The sequence below is a fragment of the Ambystoma mexicanum genome, chromosome 4p, assembly GCF_040938575.1.
Source record: "Ambystoma mexicanum isolate Mex_15411 chromosome 4p, UKY_AmexF1_1, whole genome shotgun sequence".
Taxonomy (NCBI): domain Eukaryota; kingdom Metazoa; phylum Chordata; class Amphibia; order Caudata; family Ambystomatidae; genus Ambystoma; species Ambystoma mexicanum.
This window is the reverse complement of record NC_090927.1, coordinates 458067638-458080089: the sequence shown is the minus strand read 5'-3', so window position 1 is coordinate 458080089 and position 12452 is coordinate 458067638. Positions and strand designations below refer to the sequence as shown.

Sequence of the window (12452 nt, the reverse complement as noted above, 5' to 3'; positions counted from 1 at the left end):
CTACTGATGAGTATTCTAGGAATTATGTGTTTTTTTGAGGGTTCTGGCAAGTCCTGATTTTAGGGTGGTTGGTCTTTCACGTGAAAGATGCGTATTTCCTTCTCATGGCCAGGAATTGTGGGGCTTCTGGACGTTTTTATGCAGTGTCATCTTGAGGGGAGGGGCTTGTGCTGCATGGAAATACTCTGACTGTGTGTGGGGGCGAAGTGTATATAGCAGCTTCTCCCACTCGCTGAATGATGGGCCTCAAAGATTCAATATGTAATGTATTTATCTTCCTGGAGGGCATGCTAAAGGTTGTACGTACATCTCCAAAAGTAAACTCTGTATTAGTCCTTGAAAGAGTCCGATCTTTGTGATTTTCTTCCTGGTGGCCTGTTGATTGGGCCTCGCTCTGTAGTGAGAGAATCTATAACTTCTCTTTGACACTTTCTTAGGCTTCAGTCTTGTTCGAAGAGAGGTTTGCATGCTAACGAGATTTGATAAGACTCAATTCCAGATCAAGGCAAGGCTAGGCAGCCGCAGTGGTTTCCAGTAGAAGAGGGCGTGAGATTGTTCCAGCACGCACGAAAGCCTTGCACCAAGAATTGGAGGTGGCAAAATATAATTTTAATTAGAATAGTTGCCTGTGTTGTTGATACAGCTAATTAACACTTCATTTGCCTACTTAAATGATTATACGTTTTGCTTCAGAAGCAGATTGGGGATGCTTTGTACATCAATAATGAATTTGTTGGAACAGGTGACAAACGTGTGCAGAGCAATGGAAAGGGAAAGCTTTCTCAGTGCCTGTATTAATGTGTTAACATAGTCAATTTCGGGGGCCATTATTTGTAATGCTATGAACATGGAAACTTTCCAGAACCTTTGTAGTTGGTCAGCTGGTGCAAGTGGATGCAGACATTGTGAGCTCTGGCCCGCCAGACTGTTTAGCCCTGCCCCTTTCTGAACTCTTAGATGACAGGATGTCTCTCGCCGAAGCAAAGGGCAGATGAAGAAAAAGCATAGCTCTCATCCTTTAGTGTCCCCAGGGTGGATGAAAATAGCCGATTTTGCTTTCGGCGGGTGAGAGTCCATTGATGTGTAAGGGCAAGTAAGGACGTAAGGGGCTTAGCGGGTGAGTGAAATGATTCAATGGCAGATGACAGCCACCAAAAGGGTGAGAGCTTAGAGGTATGTAAAACTGCACTTCCTGTTTGGTGCTGTTAGGGTCTGGAAAGGGACAAAACCCTGCTCTCTGCATCCTAGGTAAGCCAGCTGCATGTGACCTCCCTCTTCCCGCCTGTCAACCAATGCTGACCTGTACCCCCTTGGGCTTCATTTGAGGGAAACCAGCAGCCTAAGCTGATACAGCTTTCAGCAACAACCGTGGCAATAAAAAGTAATATGACCTCTCTCTTTCTGCCTTCTGCCCACCTTTCACTGCTGATCACACCCACTCTGGACTTCATTTAAGCAGTATCCCTGTAATGCGTTGCAGAAATGAGCTAAAAAACATGGCGCTGGTGCGCGGCCATTTCGGACATTCACTTCCAAACCGCAATAGTCTACCTTTCTGTGGGCTCAGTTAGCAAGCATGAATTCTGCCACGGCTGCGATATTATATTTTTAAGCAGATGAGCTCACTGTGGAGGATAGCTGGTGTATTGTTCTTTAGTAACCCGGCGAGAGACAATCAGAAGGCAAGAGCCATTCTGATTGGCTCTGGCCAGGTCCCTACCCGGCCGGGAATCCCTTCATCGGGATTCCACGGCCTTTGTTCCCGGCGGGGGGCGTGGCAGCCCCTCAGCCAATGAGGAGGCTCGAAGCGGGGCCATCCCCGCTCCGAGCCTCCCCGCGGCTGAGAGGCTGCCTTCGCCCCTCGCAGGGGACTCAGGTAAGGAATTTCTTTTTTTTCTAAAACCCTTCCCTCCCCCCCTCCCCCTTCCCCCCTCCTCCACCACTTACCTTCTTGTTCCTGCGTCCCCGGCGGGGGACGAGGAAAGCCTACAGCCGTGTGGAGACTCGGAGCGGGGCTGGCTGGAGGCTTCCCTCGTCCCCCACCGGGGACGCAGGTACGTTTTTCTTTTTTTCGTTTTTTTTTCTCCCCCATCCCACTCCCGCCCTCCAAACCCCACTTACCTTATTTTTTATCCTTTTTTCGGGAGCGGGCGCGCTGGGAACACTTGTGTTCCCAGCGCGTCCGCTCCCGATGCCCGCCATGGAAAGGGAAAACGGACTCCGTTTTCCCTTTCCATGGCGGCGGCCATTTTCTTGGTGTTTTTTCGCTCGGGTCCTTACCTATGGGCCCCGGGGCATTACCTGAGACGGTAATACCCCCGACACTTGGGTTCTATTGCTTAAATCAATGATGAGCCAAGAAGGGAGTCAGAGTTGTGCAGGTACAGTGATAAGGGGTGCTGGGAATGAGCGTGCGGGAGACAAACTTGTTTTTTCTACTACTAACTGTATTTTTCCACTCTGTGCTCCCCATGCTTTCTGTCTGTCCTTCGGGTGGGGACGGTTGGCAAACTGAGGTGGTGGGGATTTTTCCCTCATAAGAGAAGAGGTATCCTGGTGGTAGACAGAGAATTGGAACTCCGGGTGATGAAGTCTCGCTGAGAGGGAGGGCGCTCCGCTCCAGACCTGGTTAGCATATGTGATCTCTCTGCCTACCTGCCTTGGGACTGGGTAGTGTCGTAGTGGCTGAGATGAAGCTTTCTCCTTCAACTGCACTAACAGTGATGTTGTTTTTGGTTGTAGCTATCCTTGTGCGTGTGGCTATGTATAACCACTTATATTTACTCCAAGAGTCATTCGTATGCTTATATCTTATATGAATAAAAAAGGCCTGTAAAGGGCTGATTATATTCCAATTATTGGTCTAAGTGTGTGCTCGAGTCCAAGAACTTTTGGTCCGTGTAATAAGGTAAATGGTTCTAGGTCCACTACACGTGACAGGAAAGCAAAACATTATGGTGCTGTGAGCAGGGTCTTTGTGCTGTTATTGATGCCAAAGACCCCCGATGAATTTGGAGCTTGGACTCAGAAAGGCAGTTTTCTTTTTGTTTGGGAAGAAAGTGGGTGTGCTTTAAGGTATTGTTGGTAAGGACGTGAAACATTTATTGACACCATAAGTTCCCTATTTAGGATAAAAGGAAGCTCTGCAGGCGGAAACTGTCCTGAGGTGCCGGAAACTGTCCTGAGGTGCCAATCCCAGGGTGGACAAAGAGTCCATATGACAAACTGGCACAGACTGTGGCGTGTGGTGCAGGTTTGAGTGAGACCTGGGATACAGGTATAGGGCAGGCGAGTCCAGTGGCAGGTTGCCTGCAACAGGTACCTGTGGAAAAGGTAAAGGAGTGTTCTGTTGTAGGAAGACAAGGGTTCAACTCTACATTCTGTTGATGCAGCCTTCGGAATGCATGCAACAGAATGTAGAGTTGCAGGCGAGTGTCCTCCGACTTGAAAAGGAGCTGGCTGCCGAGAAACAGATTGCATCAATGCAGCAGCTTCAAATGAAATTGTTTCATGACAAGGCGGATATCAAGAGGTGGCCGAACTAGCTGCTGTGATTAAAAAAAATGATGAAGAATGACCTCAACTAGTTCAAAAATGGTTAAGAGAAGTCTAACCTATACAGAAATGAATAACTGTTACTGGTTTGTTCTCTCAAGGTAACAAATAAGCTAAGAGGTGTCATTGTGCCAACTCAGATAGAATTTCAACACTCACCCAGCTTCGATCTGTGTAGACTCGCTGTGTGGTCCTTTGTTCACAATACTCATGAGGAGATTTCTACCTCTCTACAATGTGTAAGAAACTAATAGAACCTATTCTAAGAAATAGGTAAACCCGTTTTTTGTATACAGCTTGTGTCGTTAAGTGAACGCGCTCCAAATGTTGCTATCACAACAAGGATAAGAATCACTTTGACAGTCTTCGCTAACTCCGTCCACCCAGCTCTAGCGTGGCAGATTAGCATCACCATCTTCATTGTAACTGAGATATCAATACAGTAATGGACTTACTTGTTTGTACTAAACAAGCACACAGACCGTGGGGCAGCAGACCAGATTACTGGTCGGATGCCCTACGTCTGTGTAAATAGCTTTGGTAACTATGGTGATTCCTCGCGTTCATATGCACTGTGCGGTGTCTATCTGGCAGCCATCTTACTATGGGAATCCTTCCAAGGATAAGTAGGCCTTAGAAGCTGTAACAACGCTTCGATTCCACACGAAGTGTGCCGTGTGAATCCAGCAGACATATTACCTATCGAATCCTCCCTTCGCACATGAATCTAAATCAACCCAATGATTCTCATGAGGTCTGGTAAATGCATTATTGAACATGCTGAATGTTGTTATCCGTTTTAAGTGAATACGTCGTATTGAAGCGGGATCATAGAGGCAACATTGCATGCATATCCAAGAGGTCTCTATTGCACAAAAATCATGGTGCTACTCCGCTCCCATCTGACAGCTCATAATTAACCATATTTCCATTCTTGGGTCCTGTCCCTAATGACAATAGACAAACAATCCCTATTTCTCGCAGGTTTAATCGGTGGCAAACAAACATATCAACCTGTTAGGACTTGTAGCAGTCTTCAAAGCCCTAAAAGTCTTCCAACAACAGCTGCAGGGGTAGTCAGTTCTAGTCCAGACAGACAGCACCAAGGCCATGTTTTACATAAACAAGCAGGCAGGGTCGGACTCTCCAGGGCTGGCCACAAAGGGCCAAAGCATTTGGAAGTGGACACTCAAACACAGCATGTTCCTCCTGTCACAACAGGTTCCAGCGGAACACAATCTTCATGCAGATGTGCTCAGCAGAAACATTAATCTACCCGTAGAACACTAGTGGTGTTTACACAAGCACCTTTTTCATGTCTTTACAGAATGGGGCCATCCAGACTACAACCTCTTTGCAACAGTGGACCACGCGTAATGCCCAGACTACACCTCCAGGTATCCGAAAAAATGTCCCAGTGGAACGATCTCTGGATCAAATGGTGAGCGACATTTACTTGCGCTTTACCCCTCAAACTCCCCCAACTACTCTCCTGAACAGAATATTTCACAAGATGCACCAGGAACAAGTTGCACTGATCTTAGTAGCACCACTGTTGTCTTTTCAGCCATGGTTCTCGCATCTCATGAAGATGCATTTTCCCTTGAGTGAAACTGCCTTGCCCCTACAACATGCTATCCCAAGATCAGGTGACAACACTACACCCATATCCTCAAACTCTTAACTTACCAGCTTGGCTCCTGAGGTCATAGAGTGCGGGCATCTTCGGCTGCATCAAAGATGTATGGGCATTCTGAAAGAGGCATGTAAAGCAAATAGCAGACATTGTTATTTCAATAAATGAAAACTCTTTGTCATTTGACGTGGTACTCGTAACATCAACCCAATGGACTGTTCGCCCAAACACAAAGTCCTTTTCCTAACTTACCTCTTAGAATCAGGACAAGATTTTAACTCACTAAAAGTCCACCTTGCTGTCCTTTCTGCTTACACCACCTCTCAAAGCATGGTTTCCTGATGGAAAATCCCTGTAATCAAGGCTTTTATGGAAGGGGTTAAAATACTCTGCCGCCTGTTTCTAATCCAACTCCCGGATGGGACTTTGTGATACTGGAAATGCATTGGAGAGACAGAGTCTCCATGTCCTTGTCCTGTAGTCCTTTTATCATGTGTGTTTTGTGTTCTTTTCTGCACAGGAGTCCATGCGGGACTCGTGGCAGTGCAGCTTTTCCTCGTTTTGGTCATGGTGAACAGAACCTTGGGATACCCTTATGGCACCCAAGGACTGGGGCTACAACCCTCTAACCCTAGTGTATGTTTTTGGGCACCTGTGTGTGGCCCACAGAGCAGGGTATGGGCTGGTGGAAGCTCCATGCTGAATTTGACAGGTGTTCTGAGTATCCTCCATTTTGGGATACCCTGGCCCTGCTATTGGAATCAGTTGATTCCTGATAGAAGACAAGATGGCCCCGTGGCCTCTTGCTTTCTATTGCCTGTTATCTTGTTTTCCCGAAGTCCCGGGAAGCCCTGACTCTGTCCCCTCCCCTGACTGGCTGTTGGGTGGAAGTTCCATATATGGTATTGTGGGGAAGTCCAGGCCAGACTGGCTGGAGCCTTCCCAATGACTGTATGTTGTCGGTACGCCCGTAGGGTAGGACGTGGCTGAATGGAGTGTGTGACGAATACGTATTTCATGTTATGGGTGTCTAGTTTCTGGTGTTTGACACAATGAATGAGACAGCCCTGCCCAAAACTAGTATGAATGCAGTGTGGAGTGCTGAATGGCTGGGTGCTTGTCCGAATCTACATTCCGTGTTGTGAGTGTCTGGATGGAGAAGAACGGCCTGAATGCACTGTGAGCCTGATTGGCTGCCTGCCTGCTTGAATGCCCTTCTGAATGATTGGTTGCCTGAGTGTGACCCAGCAGAGTGAATGAGAGACAGAGAACAGTATATCTGGAGACCTCTCACTGATGGAAATCGTTCAGAAGCTGAAGTCGATACTTGATGCTTACTCTTGAAGCCGAGCTGGAAGAAGAAGGTGTACCGCTGTTCCCTTTGAGACAATCTGAATGCTGCTGTGCCTTCAAGAAACTGGTCCAAGAGAGGACCTGGCTAGGAGACCTCTTCCCGAGCTATGAGGGACCATCGTGCACCAGCTGATCTTTGCCAAAGGTGCCTGGATGTCAGACCCTCAAAAGGCTGCCGACTGGAGAAGGGGACCGCATCCGAATTGAAGCACCTGGACATCCAAGTCCATCGTCATTGACCAGGGTTTGCAGGTTTGCTATAATTGCTGGAAACCCATCGAAGTGTGTTGCCCAGAAGCGGGGACAGCTTGACGCCATGCTGCTCAATAACCGGAGCTGCAACTCTCCATTGCCTACAAAATTTGAAACAAGGACTCCCTTGCTCATCATCGTGGACCACTTTCTCCGTCTGGAGAAAGTCAAGGTCGTCGACGACTGAGGAGAGCCCGCCGGTGGGTTTCCTGCGACCCGAAGACCTCAAAGACGCCCCTGAGGATCCGACAGCCAGCCGTGGTCACGTCCCATCGCCGGCGCATGACACAGATGACCTGACGCCCTTGCTGGGCCAAAGTTCTTCATTGACACTTTGTGGCAACGAACTGTCGTCGTCGAGGTTTACTGCATGCCTCATCTTCACAGGACGTTCATGAACTTCCGTCAGCGAGCACCGCCAGGATCAAAGCTGCTTCCCCGACAACAGCGTACACCTTTCTTCACTTGGAATCTCGATGACCCGTGCCTTAAAGGGAGTTCACTCAGGAGGGGCCCGTTGAGGACTCATTGAAAAACTCTACGAAACCAGGTACATTGGGGTCGTAGAACCTTTAGAAGGAATCAAGACTATATTAAGGATATCTGGACTGGGCCTGTCAATTCGCTTTATTTACAGGTTGCCCAGGTGGGGGGATCCTCACATAGAACGGTCTCTAGGTAACGGGAATCTGTGTTCTGCCATTGCTCAATCTAACTTGCATTCTTTCTGTGGTCTTTCCATCTTATAATCTGATTCATATGCCATTTGAACTGTTAGCAGTTGATGCATTTCAAAGGAATCGATAGTTAAGAGTAGTACCATGTAGACTTGTATATATTTGCCATTATAGTATTGCCAGAGTACCAAGTGTGTTATTGTGATTGTGTACATAACCTTGAACCTTATTTATATAAAGACTGTGCTATTACTAACATAGTGTGTGGACATTCCTTTGTGGGTGCTTGGGGACTACTCTGTACTTAAGAGCCAGCCCACATCACCCCCTGAGAGCTTAAGCCTTGATTGCTTGTCCATGTTTTATCAAATAGAGAATCTTGGCTGAGGTGCTATGTGCTTCGACTCTGCCATAAAGAGAGCAGGAGCACAGATACTCCCCTCCAGTCTTTGCAGACTAGAGTGTCGTCCTTACTAAAGTTATGGGCCCTCCTGTTGAGCCAATGCGCAAAGCTAGTCTTATTGTTCACACCTATAAAACTGATTTTCTGGTAGTCATTACTTTCAGTAGGAAGGGCAGTGAACTGCAAGCTCTCTCAGTTCGAGACCAAGTTGTTACCATTCATAAGGACAACGTGGTTTTGAACACACATGCACGCTTTGCACCAAAATTCATCTCCAAATTCCATTTGAATCAATCCATAGCACTTCCATCTTTCTTTCAAAATACAACTACTTCTGCTGAAAGAAGTCCCCATACACTAGATATTCGGAGAGCAGTGATGTATTACCTCAATAAAACAAAACCACTTTGAAAGACAGATCAATTTGTGTCTCCATTGCCACTGGTAGATAAGGGCATCTTGTTTCTAAATTGGCAATTTCAAAATGGATCATTAAATGTATCTAGGTGTGTTACTCTCTTTCAAAGAGAGTTTTACCTTTTACCCCTAGAGCACATTCTACTTGAGGCACAGGTGCTACTATATCTTTCATTGCAAATATTCCTCTAGATGCTATTTGCAAAGCAGCTACCTGGAATTCTGTTCACGTCTTTACACAGGTTGTAAGGTGGGTCATTTGGTGTTAAGACATCATTTCGTTGCTGTTCCTTCCAACACCCCACCACCATCTCCTGGTACTTCTCCCTAATCTATGCACAGCATGTGATTCTAAGCAGATTCACAAGCATTAGAAGACATACATTACTTACCATAATCGTATATTACAAACACGCCCAGGTCCACGTCCCTTTTGAACTTCAAAAACAAGATGCAATACTCTGCGATTACCACTAGATGTCGGACAATATGCGCAGCATGTGAATCTAAGCAGATACAAGAACCAGAAATACGATTACGGTAAGTAATGTATGTTTTAAAAAGCCACAGATGATCTGAAAAAGAAAGAAGAAATCGGTCAGAGGTGGGAAGAACCTTGGCAGATATTCATGAACAATAGCATGGAAAATTCTGCAAAATTGTTGAATTCGGTGGCATCACTGTAATTTTTGCATGACAAAATCACCCTCTTACAGCATAAGTTTGCAGACAAACAAGTCAACACCACGGCCACCCTAGCCAACCCACTTGTAGAACTTCCTGCCCTTCGAGTTCCAACCCATTAGTGACCACTCCCTCAAACACCATCAAAGACCTCAAACCCTCCTGCCCAGCCCCCATTGTGAAGGATTGCACTGAACCCCTTCTCCCCCTCATCACCGCCTTCATCAACTCCTCCTTCGCCTCCTGTACTGTCCTCATGGCCCTCAAAGAATCCTAGGTATCCAGCCTCCTAAACAAACCCTCCCTTGATCCCTCCACCCCCACCAACTACCGTCCTATCAGCACAGTCCCTGTCCTGCTTATGATTATTGACAGGGTTGCGTATCTGCAAATCCAGGACTTCCTTCATTCTCACCATATAAAAGGCTCCCACCAGTCCAGGTTCCAACCCAAACATGGAACTGAGACGCCATTACTAGACCTAAAAATCAGCAGTATGATGCCAATGACTGATGCAACATGTCCCTACTCCTACTCCTAGACCTCTCTGTCGCGTTTGACCTGGTCAACTACAACACACTCTGCCACCACCTTACATCCTCAGCACACTTCTCGCCTGATGCAGCCAAATGGGTCACCTCGTTCCTCGCTGACAGGACCGCCAGAATATTTGCCGGAGAAGCCTTGGCGCACCCGAACCCCATAGCATGTGCTGTCCCACAAGACTCCACACCTCCCTGACACTATATAACATATATACCAAGCCTCTCTTCGACCACCTGGTCTCTCTAGGTGTATCATACACCAACTTTTCGGACAACACCCAGATCCTGATTCCCCTTTCAGGCAACCACACACAAGACTAACTCAAGGCCAACCTTCTCTATAAAACAATCCAACCCTGGATGTCCGCACACTGCTTCTGTCTCAATGATGAGAAGGTTGAGCTTCGTCTTGTGTGCCACCCCATCAAGACTAGCAAAGCTCCATCAGGTCTAAAAATCTTTCACTATCGATGGCCACATCATCACCGTCGCTGCTACTGTAAAAACCCTGGCATCTACCTGAAATCCACACTCAACATAACACGTCAGACCAACCACATTGCCTCAGCATCAGGTTATGCCACTAAGCTCATCCCCGCCAGCAGACCTTTTTGTTCCTAAAAAAAGAAAAACAGCTCGAAGAGGCTTCCGTTAAGGAAAGGATCAACTTCAAGATTTTGTCCATCGAACAGCACTGTCTCTCCAACAAAGCCCCCTCCTACCTAGCAACAAAAATCTCAAGACACACTACAACAAGTCCACAACACAAGGCCTACAAACACTGCCTCAACACCCCCAGATTAATCCACATAAAGGGGGTTAGCTTACCAGCCCGTGCCCCTTCATTCTGGAAAGAGCTCCCTGGCCACCTCTGTGAGGAACCATCATACGGCAGCTTCAGAAAGAAGCTCAAAACCTACCCTTTCAACTAAGACTCTCTTCCCCCTCCCCTTGTGTCCGTTCCCCTTTTTCTCCTCTCTCCTGTCTGACTGTAACCAGTGCCCTGGTGCGCTCGGGCTTGGCACACTTATATAAATGCCTAAAATAACAAGTCAAATAAATGACTATTACAGACAATGCATGGCACAAGATCTTTAAAGCTTAAAGGATTTTTTTTATTTTACCGTTCTCAGTATACAGTGTGAAAGGGACCTCTTAGTTTTTACATCAAAAGAGCTTTCTGAGGAACTAAACCAGCTGAAAAATGACAAAGAGCCTGACCCTAATAAAATGCCTGTGGATCTTGTCAAAACAGAACCACAATTTTGGGTACCTGTTTTAGTGAACTTCTTTAATATTATTGAAGAGAGTGTCCCTGGAATGTCCCTCACCCATCAACATGGCAGGATGAAGAGCCAGGAACGCTTGAAGTCACCCATCTTATTTCGAACAAATCCCAAGTGCACCACTGGCTGACACGTACACGGAAAGTCCCCTCAGCCAGCCCTACAAACCTAATCCAGTAAATATCTTTACAGGTATAGGGGACTCAACAGAGATTGTGGATGGAAATACCCTAATGGACAGTCTCGATTAAGCACCAAGAGGCCATTATTCTGATGTCATTAGAGACACCACGACATAGCAGCGTTGGTCATGAAGCACACTCGCAGCCCTGCACCGCATTACAGGAACACACATTTGCGTATACAAAGAACATGCTTACACAATTCTATAGCTAGTGGACAGATACATATACATACTGTCAATGTTTTATTATATTTCTCATTACTAAAATGCAGTAACGCAGAAACGCAAGGAAATGAGATCCTGAGCAAGATTGCAGATGCTTATGAAGAATAACTCTATGGAACTACAGGAGTATACATGGAGCCTGGTAGGACCATTTGTGACTAATTTATAGGTAACTTAGTATAACATGAGCATGTAGAAATCACATTATAAGTCTAAGGAAAATTACAGTAGGCCTCAAGCCACAGAGCACAAGACAAGAGGAGCTGATTCAGGCTGCATAGAGCGCGAACCAAGCTCACAGTCAAGGTTAAAGATAACCAGTCACATTCCAAACTCTAGACGACAAGGGACCAGCTGCAGAAAAATTTAATAAATCCTCATAAATGCAGGCTCAAGAGCTCTGTTTTGTGGTCTACAAGCACGTGATGCGGCAGAGCCAGACAATGGGCATTCGCCCATGGTGGGAAAGGAGAGCCAATCCCAGCAACCCAGACAAAGAGTGAAACATGTGTTACAACGTGGATAAGCACTTTCAAAGGCAAAGGTGGTACACTACCAGATACAATACAGACACATAATTGTTTCACATTACCTTGTACAGGTGAACAGAGAGCTGAGAACTGAATCGAGTCCCAGGCCTGGGGAGATCAGCTCTAGCCAGTCAAGAAATAGAAAATCAGGGGTGAATGGCAAGGGGCAAGAACCAATGGTAAGCCCACTACTCTGCAGCAATGTAATAGATAGTTTATTGGGGACGGGACAGGCCAGCCACCTGCCATGCAAGGACCAGTAGAATAACCTCTATAGGGTACGTCTATAAGGGATACCACTCTCCGTACCCAATCGGCACCGGGGATAGGTTTCTGGGGAAGGGCCCAGGTGATGACGCAATGTCACAACAAAACTGGGGAGCACGCATTTTAAAGTTGAGATGTACTGGAGAATCGTGATTGTCTTGTTTCATCCCTGTTGGTTTTTTTGTAATAAACCACAGTTCTAACTTTCCGTTGGCTGAGTCTTCAGTTTATTCTGGGGAAGTGCGTTGGGCCCTTGAGAGTCAGATGGACCCCCAGATGACCTCTGGGATACCGGGGAACCATCCCAACATTAATAACTTAAATAATCCTCTTCCTCATGGCGTACAGTGAAATTGTCACAATCTTGAACAAGGGGGATAGTAACAATCCTTCTAATTTCCAACCAATCTTTGCTTCATAGTTTGGGCAACATCTAGA

General features: G+C 46.5%; 1 protein-coding gene across 5 annotated transcripts in view; it reads left to right on the top strand.

Annotated features, from left to right (window-relative positions):
• The window catches only part of HPCAL1 (hippocalcin like 1), a 1330750-nt gene that overhangs the window by 935491 nt on the left and 382807 nt on the right, over positions 1–12452 (top strand). The window contains exon 5 of one of the 5 annotated variants that reach the window (XM_069605979.1): positions 4883–4996. The exons of the other annotated variants lie outside the window; for them this stretch is intronic. The gene's annotated coding sequence lies outside the window, so the exon portion shown is untranslated. The remainder of the gene's footprint in view (positions 1–4882; positions 4997–12452) is intronic. 5 annotated transcript variants of the gene reach the window in all.